The following is a 14,278-nucleotide window of genomic DNA, read 5'->3' on the forward strand; positions in this document are numbered from 1 at the left end:
AGAAGAAGAAGAATGTTGTTTAATGATGCAAGCAGAGTTAGAAAGGTCATCTCCATGAACTTTTTCACATCTCGAAAAGAACAAGGATGTCAAAGGATATTGATTGAAAGACACCTTTTAAGGACGAATATATATTTAGAAAATTCTTCCGGTAAATATAGCTCAATTTAATACATCATCACAAATCGAAACTGGAAAAACAACACTACTGAGTTAGAAACGCAGAAAAATCGTACCGACCTGCCAGCTGGACTGCTCGGAGGTGCTGCCCAGCCGGCTCGAGTCAGGAGGTGGGCAACCTGGCCGACAGACCGGCTGTAGACGGAGTCATTGGAAGGTACATAATAATAGCACTGTGAAGTCTGTTTCTACAGCCAGCCAGCTGTAGCCGGAGCCAACTATGGTCGTTTCAGCCGGCCCAGTGGAAGGGCACCTTAAGCCGTGCAGCCTGAACACCGTCATCATCCTATATGTTGAATTTTGATGTTCCTCTTTTAGTCATCGTTTTGTCATTCAAGGTGATTCCATGTTCTGGGTCATAATTAGTTTAAATAGGTATGTCATTGATAACTCCAGTGCGTTCATGTTCGCATCATTTTATTTCATGGGCGTTGTATTTAATATTTTGGATATTGAGTATCCAAAAGCTTGTTTTCCAATAACATTGTTGCAAGTTAACTCTGTTAATCTGTATCGTCCAGGCTTCCGTGTGAAGGTGTTACATTATCAGTCGCTCATATTTTTGTCAAAGAAAGAAATTTAAAGCCGTATAAACCACGCAGAGCTTTGCACTTGACGAGCAAAAGATAATTCACTTAACCCTTTCCCTTTCTAAACCCAAAATGCTTTCTACCTGTTAATTCTTCTGTTATGCCTTACTTATTAATCAGAATTCTGTACACCATCCCAGGCATACCGTTATTCCTTTGTACACTGTAGTCAGCCATGCGATAACAGTTTAACCGTCAGACTGCCGCATCTAACATATACTTTTAGCAGTTTCTGGCGCGATTCGATTCTTCAACCCTATGATTGCGGTTTTTACTAATTCAGCAATCGCCTGTACAATCATTCTCAGATTTACTCGGTTGCTTTCAGTTTTTGCGTCATTCAGATGCATGTCTTTAGTCATTCCCTTTTAGCATTTCAAAATATTAACACCATCAGCCAAGTTATTAAGAATTTCTCCTTTTAGTCTTTTATCTAATTTTGTTGTCGATTTTACGTTTCAATTACTTTTTTTTCCACTTGCCATCAGAGAATTTCTGTCCCTGTCGGCCTTCATAGCTCAGTGGCTAGAGCGCTGGTCTAGTAAACCAGAGGCCGGGAGTTCGATCCTCCCTGAAGGCACGCAGTGATTGCTTTTCCCATTGCGTCTTTGTACATTTGTCTGTTAGAGTGGAGATAATGACCGGTTATAATCAAAAGATGTGGATGTTGCTGGTGATGGGTTTTGCACTGCCCAGGCTACGTAGTTTTGAACTAAGTTTATAATACCGTAGAGAAAAATGAAGTAGACCATTATTGGAGTATGATGGTATAAGATCGGGAAACTAGTGATCTGGGTGTGCTGAAAAATCAGACCTGTTCAGATCAAACTGACGCTGATAAACGTAAAATTAATTTTGAAAAATAGAGCAAGTATATGATAGTAGATCACAGATTTAATGATCCATGTGCGTAATGTTTTTCAGTTTACTTGTAATAATAATAGTAATCCCGTCAAAGACTGGAGTGCAATAATTTCCCAACATGTATTTGGTCCATGACACTGAAATTTATTCACAAATAAAAGAAAAAAGGCACTAACATGTCAATAATGACGCAAACCACATTGTCCATGTATGAAAATTTATAATAGCTAAGACAATAGTAGAATTTTGTTTCTTTTTTTCTTGTTGAAGCAGCGACAAAAAATATAATTTTAAAGAAATATCATGCCGTTCAGTATCATTAGGTAAAGTTTCTGTTTTCCGTCAAATGAGCTGTACACAGTTTATGATCCTGCAACTGATGACTTTCTCATGAGCTTTAGTTGTTATTACACATTGTATTAATGGATGTGAAGGGATTATGATCATTTATAATTCATTTATAATTCCCCTAATGGGGAATTATAAATGAAGAAACTAAATAGAAATGGAAGGTGTGAAGGGATTATGATCATTTATAATTCATTTATAATCCGTCTAATGGTGAAGGGATTATGATCATTTATAATTCATTTATAATTCCCCTAATGGGGAATTATAAATGAAGAAACTAAATAGAAATGGAAGTAAAAACAGTACTCCTTGTTAGTTGTACAGTGAGCCTCAAAAATAAAGGGTCTAAATCCTTAATATATCTGTAACACAGTAACTGGCAACTGACTACTTTCCTTCATAACACAGTAACTGGCAGCTGACTACTTTCCTTCACTTCTCTTGTTTTACAACAGGAAATGCAATCTACTCTGTCAAAAAGTGCTACCATTATAGTTTGACAAAACTTTGAGAGAAGCAGTCTTTGAGGAGGTATTTTTGTGTGTTCCGAAGCATTTTGCTCAGTACAGTAGTTGTTTATTTTGCAAGAGTTTCTGCAGCTGCAATGAATTTTTTTAGCTTCATTGAATTAGAGGCTTACAAACATAGTTGATGTATTTAATGTAAAATGAATTTCCATAAAAGCAGATTAATTCTGGATAATCTATTCTCATAAGAAAAAGCAGCTTTCACTGTTTAGTAGGCAGGACTGTCAAGCATTCAGTTACCAATGCACTGGTTGAGACTTAGTCCAACCAGGATTTGAACCTGTCCCTTTAGGTTTAGATACGGGGATAGACAGTTGATTTATCTGTTTGGTCTGGCAGGGAAGGTGCAGGGGTGTAATTTATTCTTAAAGTCAAAATTGGTATTATTTTGTGGGCAGTTTGTTTAACAATATTTATATATATAACCCCATATATATATATATATATATATATATATATATATATATATATCTACTGTATATATCTATCTGTATATATAGAAGTGAATGTTTGTATATTCGTTTGTCCACTATAGAAAGCCAAACTGCTTGACAGGCCCAGACAAAATTTTGCACACGGCCTCTGTGTCACCCCATAAAGGTTTATAACTCAAAATCAAACCCCAACCCCATGACAGACATATGAACATAGACAAAACAAGTGAAATTTTCGTTTTTATGTCACCTTTTCCTTCAGTTTCCTGGGTTTATTATTTTTCATCTGATGCTCCACCTTTTTTCCCCCAGGTGCTGTCAGACAAATAATTTCATTAAACTCATTCCATTGCAAACCCTATAACCCTAACCCCGTTTTGTATTATAGTATATTATCTATCTATCTATCTATCTATCTATCTATATATATATATATATATATATATATATATATGTGTGTGTGTGTGAAAGTGAATGTCTGTATATTCGTTTGTCCACTATAGAAAGCCGAACCACTTTACAGACCCAGACAGAATTTTGCACACGGCCTTTGTGGCACCCCAGAAAATTTATAACTCAAATCGAACCCCAACCCCTTGACAGACATACGAACACAGACAAAACAAATTAAATTTTCGTTTTTACGTCACCTTTTCCTTCGGTTTTCTGGGTTTCATTTTTCACCTTGTTTCTCAGGTGCTGTCAGACATATAATTTCATTAAACGCCTTCCACTGCAAACCCTATAATCAGTTTAGTTTATCCAAAAAATTAAACATATGTTAGACTGTATTATAATTACTTTCATTCTGTCATAAAGCAATGTAATTCAGAATATAACTTCTATCACCACACCAGTCAGACCTTACAATTACATACAAACGGACAAAACAAACGAAATTTTCGTTTTTAGTCCACCTTTTCTTCAGTAACGTTCTGGGAGTCACGAGTAGCTTGGATGGAAAACTCCAACTTTTCTGGTGACGTCATTAAACTCCTCCCACTGCAAACCCTCAGACTATGGTAGACCGGCAATGTGAATTTCCTCATTATTTCGTTAATTTCGTCTCGTTTTTACCTTCGTAATTCGCTATAGCGACCGCTTCGTAACGTTACAGTGATGTATTTCATAGTGACGTATTTTGTGATAAAGCCATTTTAAATGAGGTCTGGAATAATTGAAATATCACCATGGACATTCCAGCTGTTTACGGTTGGAACTAATTATTGTGCAAATTGGCAAACACTTCACTGCATATGGAAGATAAGTTTCTTTTCACGATGCTTTGTACTGATTACCTGGAAGATAATGACTGAAAATTCTAGGTTAAAACTCTACAGAAATGTAGATCATTACATTTGGAAATCTTTTCCGAAAGGCATTTGGGGGGTAAATGTATTAGATGTAAATAGGGACTAAATTAAGAAATGGCAATTACTGCACTTCGATGTAACAAAGTGTCACAGCTCTCTATAGCGTTAAAGTCAAATTTTAACTTTTACTGATGTAATCATGCAGTTGGAATAGATATTCCTATCATTTAGGAAAATACAATGTTGTGGTTTGTTATTAGAATGATATATTTCGTTTCTATCTTTTATCAGCAACGCCTTATTCAAACAATAAATAACTGATTGCTAACATTCCTCCAAAAAGGAAGAGATTTGTTTGATTTGTGATTGTATTGTACGATTTGACCAAGTTTATAGATACTTACGTATTTGATGTCATTATGCGAAAAATACTTTTATTTATTATGCTGAAAAATGTCCTAAAAACAACATAAAAAAGCTAATAACCTCCACAGGTTGAAGTTGGCAGTATGGAAGTGTTTTTCCACTTTTTTCTTAATACGATGAGCAGGTGAAGGCTAACTCTTGCAGCATTCATAAAAATAAACAAAAGTAAAAAAGCATAAAAAGTAGTAGTCTGAATGCTGTAATAAAAAAAAAGACGTATATTCTCATCATTACAATATTAATGAATGAGTTTAAATTAAAACTGAGTTATTTAGTTTTTTATGAATTGGACATTGAAGTTGCTGTATATAGTAACTTACATACAGAAAAAAGACATCATTTGCCCAGAGCCTATACCAAATTGTCTGTATCACATATGCAAATATTATTTTTAGATTTTTATGTATGATTTGGAGTTATAACGGCCAAAAGACCATTGAAGGATCTAACAGTAAATGAATAATGCCTATACAATTTATTCATATTCTGATCAGAGCATCTGGGAAGCTTCCCAAGATAAAATACAACGGCAAATGTCACGGAAATGGCGCTAATCTGTCCACATTGTCAATTGTACTGTCAGTCGGGTCGTAAGATATTTGCGTGTACCATCAGTTTCATCCATTCTGGTGAGTAGACTGTCTCACCCTGAAACTGGTGTCTACACATAAGTTTTAACGGCAGTTTCATGGACTGCAGAGACAAATGACAGGTAAACTTCATTGTAAATGCATGGTCTCAGGCTGTTGAATTCTATAATGGTGAATGAGTGTGTTGGGAAGAGTATGGAGAGAAAAGAGAGAGAGGGTTGTTAGGGAGGAGAAAGAGAGAGATATATATAGTTTATCCAATGTCATTTCAGAGATCTAGTTTATCTATTTTACATATATATATATATATTGGATATTTATATATATATATATATATATATATATATATATATATATTGGTCAACTATTTTATATATATATATGCACAGTAATATATACATATATACTATATATATATATATATATATATATACTATATATATATATATATATATATATATATATGGTAATATATACTTTAAATCTTACTGAGTAGGAAATCTACTTTATGATACAACTGAGGAAGGACTTGCCACCATAAAATTTACGTATCTGACTGAAATTGCGAGGGTGAAGGTAAGTCCAAGCATAAGAAGAAAGAAGATAAGGCTGAAAGGCTTTACTCAACAGGGGAATGTTACCAGATAAAACAACAGAGTTCACTTTAAGTCACATATGTTTACATTAACACAGAATCAGAAGAACGGGGAATAAATCAGGCAGGTAAACAGAGTCCTGCCGAAGAACTAAATGCTAAATACCAAGAAGAGATGTAGTATCTATGAAAGCTACATTTGGGCTATAATGAAGGGGATTTTGAACCAACTCTACTTTGAGGAAATGAAGTGTGATTTAGAATGTGAATAAAAGAAAAACGTGTAGGCTTTGGTGAATTTTTTCGGGTAGTATTGTAACATGAAAAGAAAGGTAAAGTTGAAAAATGTGGAGGGACAAAGGGGAAGTGGTGAAAAGATTAGCGTAGGCGAAAGTTCATTTTGTGCTTCGAGACTGTTCTGTCTTGAGGATTAAATGGTGTACAGTATGTTGATGAAGGGAATATATCATTCGGAAGAGTTATGAGAAAATAAGAGGAAAGACCTATTAAGTGCTGGATAATTTGAATGGAAGAGATATTGGAAGGGCAGGTCCTAACATCCAGGAAGCTGGATAGTGCATTCAAGATTGCTGATGAACTTTCCCTGGAGTTGTATAAAGTAGATAATGCTGCGCAAGTTATTCGCGAATGGGTTCATCCAGTTTCCAGTTGTTCAGGTATGAATGTGGCAGCGACCAATGCTCCTTTTTCTCATGTTCCTTTTTCTCTCTCCCCCCTTTCTCGTGTGTGTTACACTTCGGGCTCTCAGCGCGGCTTTTCGCGCTGAGGTTGCTAGCCCCTCTGCCTGGCCCTCTGACGTTCAAGTGGGTATGCCGACAGCGACTGAATAGTCCCATCGTTGTTTAATTTCGCGTCTGCAAAGGGTTAGTGGAAGTAAATCGTAAACTGAGGCAAGAAATTTGTAATTTTTTGCTATAGCAACAAACTCGGAACGTTACTTTTGTGTCATCAAAATGTGTCAGGTTTGATAATGTGTTTTATTTATGTATTTTCTTATTTAGTATAGAAGAGCCATTGACGTATCCCAGCGTTAGCATTGGCATTCGCTCTAAATGGCAGTCAGCGTTAGAGTCGTTCAAGCCAATTTAATGTGTGAAGTATTATTATAGTTCTCACAGTCTGTTTGGTGACGTCATCGTTGAGGTGTTTACATTTCAGTGTTAATGTTTCCCTTCGAAATGGTAGATTCATGTTAACATTTCAGTATTAAAGTTTCTTTTTAAAATGATAGTGATTAAAGAGACATTTCAAATATAAAATAACAGATGCCGGTGAAGATTACGGGAAATTTCATATTATTTATCCAGCCTGTGTGGAGTGGGATTGGTCGTTGGGCTTAAAACTTGCACACTAATGAAAAGGCAGGGTAAAACCCATCCCCTCATGGTGAAACGAGGTCAGTGAAGTCACAATGGAAATGTTTGAAAATTACAGTTATGCAGTTAATGGAAGGTGTCGTATAAAATGGGCTCATTTTCTGTTATGGACAGCACTTAGTTATAAAGCAAACTGTTTGAGTGCATGCGAGCATTAGGTAACTTTGGCACCTGTGGGTTATTAGGTGTCCCATAACATCCGTCAAGTTCTATAAATTGTCAGGCCAGTGTTGATTCGTAAAGATTTTCGAATATTTTATCATAAGTTGAGCAGGTGTTAACTAGCGGTCTTTCGTTCACATCTGTTACATCAGCAGACCAAAATTACGAACTTTTTGGTTATGCTGACGAGAAGAGCTTATCATTTCTTTTGCTAAGTAATTAATATGTGTACATTACTAATTTGCAAGCATTTAAAAATAAGGGGCAACATTGTTCTAGTACTTTACATATACTTGGTTGCCCATACACTGCGAGATGTTTTTATGTGGTTTTGTAATGAATCCTGCTTTAGTGACCACCGATCCGACAAGAGGGTTGCGAGCCACTCATGATGTGTTTCTGTTTCATAGTTCACTCCTCTGCTAACTTTCAAACTGTTGACCATTGCAGTGTCAGTAGTCAGCTGATCATTATCAAGGACATTTGATTATTGAACAGAACAAAAGTAGTAGGTTAGGTATCTAATGTCGGTGTAAACTGTTCCAAATTCACTCTTCTGTCCCGTCATGTCTCCGTCAAAGGTGTTGACTCATCATAGCTCTCTAAACCAGTGTGTGACGTTCGAATATCTCAGAAGCCATGCAGCGGATGATTGGGATTTCATGCAATATTTCCTTCTTACCTGACTTTGACGGATTATGCAGTTCTTACTGCATCCATGGAATTAAGAAAGTGGATGCCATTTGCCAACACCTATTTGCTTAAATAATGGTAATGGCATTGCTGTAGCAGATTCACTTGCAGGAGTCAAGTTCCGCCATAGTGGTTAGGTGTACCTTAGTTTAACCAGACCACTGAGCTGATTAACAGCTGTCCTAGGGCTGGCCCGAAGGATTTGACTTATTTTACGTGGCTAAGAACCAATTGGTTGCCTGGCAACCCAGGACCTGCAAACTTAGTGGAGACCCGAAGCCATTATTGCGAAGGCAGATTTCTGTCACCAGAAATAAATTCCTCTAATTCTTCATTGGCCGGCGGGACCGCCATAGTGGTATGGTCCTGTTGGAGATATGTTCCTTACTGTCATTATGATGATTTAACGAGCCCTAATCTGGATGTACATTAGGGTGCTTCCCTACTTTGTGGTCATAAGTTTTTCTTGTAATAGAAATTTTTAATATCGATTTGTCAGTCCCTTGCATGCAGTATTATTAGTTCCTGTGTTTGCTACCTCAGTTATTAAAAACAAATTGGCATTTTTCAAGTTCCTAGTGTGATAATCCGAAATGGAATAGTCAGCTGTTGTAGAGGACATTATTGCGTTATGTTTTGAGGATAACAGATTTTTTTTTTGTGGCGATATGATAAATTATTTACCCGGTTGAGGTTGGGAGAATACTCAGTTTCAGTGGTGAAGTTCATTGAAGTTTGCATTGCCAGTTTTGTATTATAGGGAAGGTAACTCTCTCTCTCTCTCTCTCTCTCTCTCTCTCTCTCTCTCTCCTCTCTCTCTCTCTCTCTCTCTCTCTCTCTCGTGGGGGTTGGGGGATGGTAATTATCTCTCTGTTTGGCATAACATAATTTTACGTCAGGGTTCAGAGTTCCTTTTTGGCACCATTTGTGAGTTAGACGTTACAGGAAGTTGTTCTTTTCTGAATGCGAGTTTTTTTCTCTCCGTGCCGCATATCCATTAAGTTACGTCTTGCCATAGTTTGTTGCTTTGTTAACTTGTTCATTTAAGATAGGTACAGCTTGATTTTTCTTGTATGCCTTGGTGCCTTTCTACTGTCGACTTTATTATATAAATATGCCTCATGCCTGTGTTCCTGCCCGTATTTTCAGGTAACATGTAGCCTTCATAGCTCAGTGGCTAGAGCGCTGGTCTAGTAAACCAGAGGCCGGGAGTTCGATCCTCCCTGAAGGCATGTGGTAAATGTTTTCATTCTCCATCATGTTATGAAGGTTTCTCGAACGGCTAAACCGCTCCTGCATTTTACTGCCCTGTAACGGTAAGAAGTTTCAGTGGACCAGAAGCTAGATCGTTACCGTCCTCTGGAAGCCCTTAGAAGGTGCAGTGCATTATTACTACAATAAAACAGTCCACCTTATGTTTGACTAGTGTAAATTTTTTAATCTATGTTTTAATTTATTAATTTAATTTTTTTCTTTTCTCATAACTGGTCTTTCCTTTCTACATATCCAGTTACCTTCTGTAACGTCTTTCAAATGAATACCATACTCTCTTTAATTTTTAAATTGCAGTCAGCTTTATTAACCGTGTTCATATACATATGGTTTATCATCTGAATAATAATAATAATAATATTAATAATAATAATAATAATAATAATAATAATAATAATAATTGTAGCTTCACATCAATCCAGTAGCATTGTAAAAAAATGCATCTTCCTGAAGCCTAGGCTGATTTAAAGTATGGTGTGCTTTACTGAGGGTCATTTTGATCAGGAGTGCGTCGTGTCGTAACGTTATTTCAAAATAACCGCAGATAGTTATTCTCTTGTGTTATACTGAAATTCGGTGACCCACCAGCGGGTCCTCCCACGGCGCATCCACTAACAACTGCATCTTCTATGGATTCTGCTAGACAAGTAGATAATTTTTTTTTCTATTTAAATTAGCGGCCTCGACCTCTTCCTGAGCTTATGAAGAGGTTAAGGGAAGAAGAGGCTGTCCTCAACTTTTCTGCAACTGGGGTTCGGTTCGAATGCAGAGGCTCCCTTGACACACTTTAATAAATTTAACCAACTTGCATATATCTTCCATAATGATGTAAAGGCCTCCGCAACACTATATTTTCTTTCACTAGGTCAAACCTTTTCTCGGACGTCTGCAGAGAGGAAGTTTCTGATATTTTATTCAAGATGGCGAGGAACTCGCTGTGAATTCAACATTTCTTTTCAGTATGAATGTCTATGAAGTATTAGGAGCATCATTAACAGACGTTGATTACTCTTCAGTTCATGAAGGACAATTATGCAGTGGATATACCACTTTTAACAATTTATACGAAAAATTTAACACTGAATAATACACTCCATAATAATAACAACAGCAAAAGAAAATAATGACAAAACAAAAGAGATTGAAAATAAATAAGGGTAAAAATGAACATTCAGTAACAAAAAATACAGTACACGATGATGGAAAAGAGGGTGACTTTAACTCGGCACATTCATACACGGAATAATGGAACTCGTTAACGTTACTTTATCCCAGAACGACTTGACCACGGCCTCGGAAGTCTCCCGAAGGAGTTGTTCTTGTTTTAGACTACTGTAGTGTCAACATAAGGATGTGAATTAAAAATGGCACATAGTCTCTCTCTCTCTCTCTCTCTCTCTCTCTCTCTCTCTCTCTCTCTCTCTCTCAACTCCAACTTGACGCAAGACTTCGGCTTTGGAAAGATTGGTTAAGGTGTTCTTATATATATTTATAATTCTTAAAGTTCTGTATATTTTCGTTAGGTTGGGTTGTTGATTGGTATAATTCTTACTTTATTTGGATACTTGCTAGTATTAAGTTGTGGTAATTAGGTATGATTAGTGTATGTGATTTTTATGTTTTCCTTTTATTTCTAATTGTGTGTGGGAACAGGCTAAGCACATGCTTGGCGCATTATAACAGGTTACTTGGGAAGCACAGTCTCATATCTGGACTTCTGTAATGTCACCCAGTATGCGTTATTCCTACCGGAAGTAGGGGTCTTTTACGCATGACTCTCCTGCCAGCAACGGACAGTTACTTCCTGTGCTCACTTCCTCTAGACCTATACAAGCAGAAGCGAAATATGGCCTAAGGAAAGTAGAACGCCCATTGATGCAGGTTTGAATTAATTTGGGTTGGCTTATGTCATATGTTGGTGCATGATTGGTCAGAGGCTTAAGGGCATCCTTTGTAGGTGGGACATATATTCCTGATGGCGTTATGGCTCTGGCATTGTCACGAGGGTGTTAGAGTAATTCTATACATGGCAGCTTGAAAGTAGCTTGATTTTGGCGTATTGTTCACTCCTAATTGGATAGAGCTATTATCTCCTTAGGGAGCGAATCTTCGCCGCCATTTGCCCTTGGCGATTATCTGTGGGTAGAACATACTGAGACATTGGAGGCGTTATTTTGTGGAGAGGATTATCTTGGGACAGAGAGGTGAAAGTTTCCGATTAGAAGGTCAGCGAGGAAGACAGGTATAAATTTGTGTGTGATATGATTCCGTAATGATCTGTGACTCGTTAGCAAGGGCCCTGTCTCTTTCTCTATGAACAGCATGTGACTTACGCAACACGAAGGTTATAATAACACTAATAACTGTTGTTGAAACACGACTAGGCCGTCACAATATTTATATACGTGCATTTATATATATATATATATATATATATATATATATATATATATATATAATGTTTAACTTTTATCATAATTAGTAGTTAGCCTGTCTATCCTTAATTTGGAACATGTCCAAGTGTAACTCGAAATTTAAGAATACTTCTATTTGATTATCTTGAAGATGCCCAAGTTACTTGTGATATGATAATGAAATTCCTACTTTGACGTACTGTCACATGCATGGTGCAGTTATGTCAAAGTTGTATTTTCTTAATTAACTTGAAAAGATTTAGTATTATTCATTGTAAATACATGCACTGGGAAGAAGACAAACTGAAATAGAATGCAGAGCAGAATCCTTGAATGTGATTCAGTCTCACTGAGGATGGTCAGTCTTACTGAGGGTGGACCGAAGTTGAGGCATATTTTGACAGGGGAAGGTTAAGGCCAGATTAGATCTCTTATACATGAGATGAGGACAAGAGTTGACGGTTAAATATATAACTTTCAGATCAAAACTTAATTTTTTTATTTATTTATTTATTTATTTTTGTAGATTTATTTATTTATTTATTTTTGTAGATTTAGCAATCAGAGCTATGTTATCTCTTCAAAATAACTCTGCAGCAACCCGAACACCCTAACTGAAGACAGAAATGACAGGTTGAATTATACGCCAAATCTTTCGTAACAATCGAAAAATCTAAGGGAAGAAAGGAATAAGTAAGCGCTAAGTTATAACCGAGTCGACATTTTTGTGAGAGAGAGAGAGAGAGAGAGAGAGAGGTCAGAACTCCGTTCCACAACAGCTTAGAATCGTTGGAACTTGGAAGCACAAGAAATGAGCGAGGCAGAATCACTAGCAAAAGATGTTCATGCACAGACAAGGTACAGGGCACTTCCCTCCCTGCTTATTCTTACAGAGAGGATACGTCTGTTAAAAGCAGTGTTAAAGTGGAATGTAATGCAAGTTCCAAACCCCCCTGTCGCTGGCTACTGCTTAAGCGAGAATATTAGTAAGTACTCCGTAATACATCATCAGTTACCGAGAGTGTCACCTTATACAACGCAACCCGTGTATGAAACAAATGCATAAATAAATTAAAGCTTATGAATAAATGATCCTCCACTAATAACATTTTTAAATGCCACACATTTCGCCTTTGCCAGTGTCAGGATGGCCGAGTGGTCTAAGGCGCCAGACTCAAGGTTAGACTCTTCCCCTCCGATAGAGGGGTGATGAGGCGTGTGGGCTTTCTGGTCCTCTCTGAGGGCGTGGGTTCGAATCCCACTCCTGACAGCGTGTTTTTAATATTTTTTTTTCACTACATCTTCCAGTCTTAGTTTCACCGTTTCAAAATTACCCATGTTATTCGAAGGCTCTAAACCTGTTCCGTAGAGATAAAAACTTTAGTTCCAAAGCGATAATGTGTTGTTTTTTGTTGCATTATTCCAGATATAAAAATATAATATTCCGATAATGTACAACTACCTTGGTTGCAGTTTTATGAATACATTCCTTTTGATTTATTGATAATCAATACATCTCTTAACTCTCGGTGTTCACATGATGTGTAACGTTTTATAAAAATCTTGAATTTTAGCATTTAAAATGTTTCACCTGAACAGGAAAGAGCAAGTCAGTGCAATCTTCAGCCGTGATGGAAATCAGGGATTAAAAGAAATTTATTCTAATCGCAGGATTTTAGATTGTAAGGACTACAGCAAATTGATAGTGCGCACACAGAATCAATCTATTATGTTGCAAAACAATTGCTGATAGTCAATGGTAGCGAAATATACAACATGTATTGATGAATGCTCTTCACGATGAAAAAGAAAATAAAGGTTGAAGCACAGATAGCCGCCTGTGGAAGAGAAGGAATAATAATAATAATAATAATAATAATAATAATAATAATAATAATAATAACTGTGGTGGTACCAGTAGCCTTAACAGACAATATCCGTGCAGAAAAATGTATGGTTAAAGAATGAAACTTTTGAAATTCGATTAGGTTTAGAGTAAGTACGGATAAACAGTTCAATTATGAATAGCCGCAAAAAAAGAAAAAACAAAAAAACTGATCCTTCGATTCTTCAGCACTCTCAAACTCCCAAGTATCTACAATATTTCTTCTTCACACCACATATTATTTATTCTACCCTTATCGGTTAGTACAAATCAGTACACCTCACGCGGTTTCAAGGTATTGGTGTACTATATGCATTAAGGTTCTTGCGCATCCCTTCGGCTCCTGGCTGCAACCACTTTCATTCCTTTTGTTTTGTCTCTGTTCATATTCTGTCCATCTTCCTTTTCACTTTCTCCTAACAATTGTTTCATAGTGCAGCGGCGAGTTTTTCTTCCTCTTACACCTTTAAAACCTTATTACTCAATTTCCCTTTCAGCGCTGACTGACCTCTTAGGTAACGGCGGTTGGCCTTCGGCCCAAATTTTATATTCCATTCCACAGACCATATGCGAACACTTAATCGC

At 36.8% G+C, this 14,278-nt stretch overlaps 1 long non-coding RNA gene and 3 other non-coding genes across 4 annotated transcripts in view; all 4 read left to right on the plus strand.

Annotated features, from left to right (window-relative positions):
* LOC136827178 (uncharacterized) overlaps positions 1-14,278 on the plus strand; it is a 145,652-nt gene that overhangs the window by 32,009 nt on the left and 99,365 nt on the right. The window lies entirely within an intron of this gene.
* Positions 1,278-1,350, plus strand: TRNAT-AGU (transfer RNA threonine (anticodon AGU)). The gene has a single exon. It is a non-coding gene; the product is annotated as a tRNA-Thr (tRNA).
* Positions 9,282-9,354, plus strand: TRNAT-AGU (transfer RNA threonine (anticodon AGU)). The gene has a single exon. It is a non-coding gene; the product is annotated as a tRNA-Thr (tRNA).
* TRNAL-CAA (transfer RNA leucine (anticodon CAA)) lies at positions 12,950-13,078 on the plus strand. Its single transcript has 2 exons — positions 12,950-12,987; positions 13,034-13,078. It is a non-coding gene; the product is annotated as a tRNA-Leu (tRNA).

Source organism: Macrobrachium rosenbergii, chromosome 3 (assembly GCF_040412425.1).
Source record: "Macrobrachium rosenbergii isolate ZJJX-2024 chromosome 3, ASM4041242v1, whole genome shotgun sequence".
In the NCBI taxonomy this organism is placed as follows: Eukaryota; Metazoa; Arthropoda; class Malacostraca; order Decapoda; family Palaemonidae; genus Macrobrachium; species Macrobrachium rosenbergii.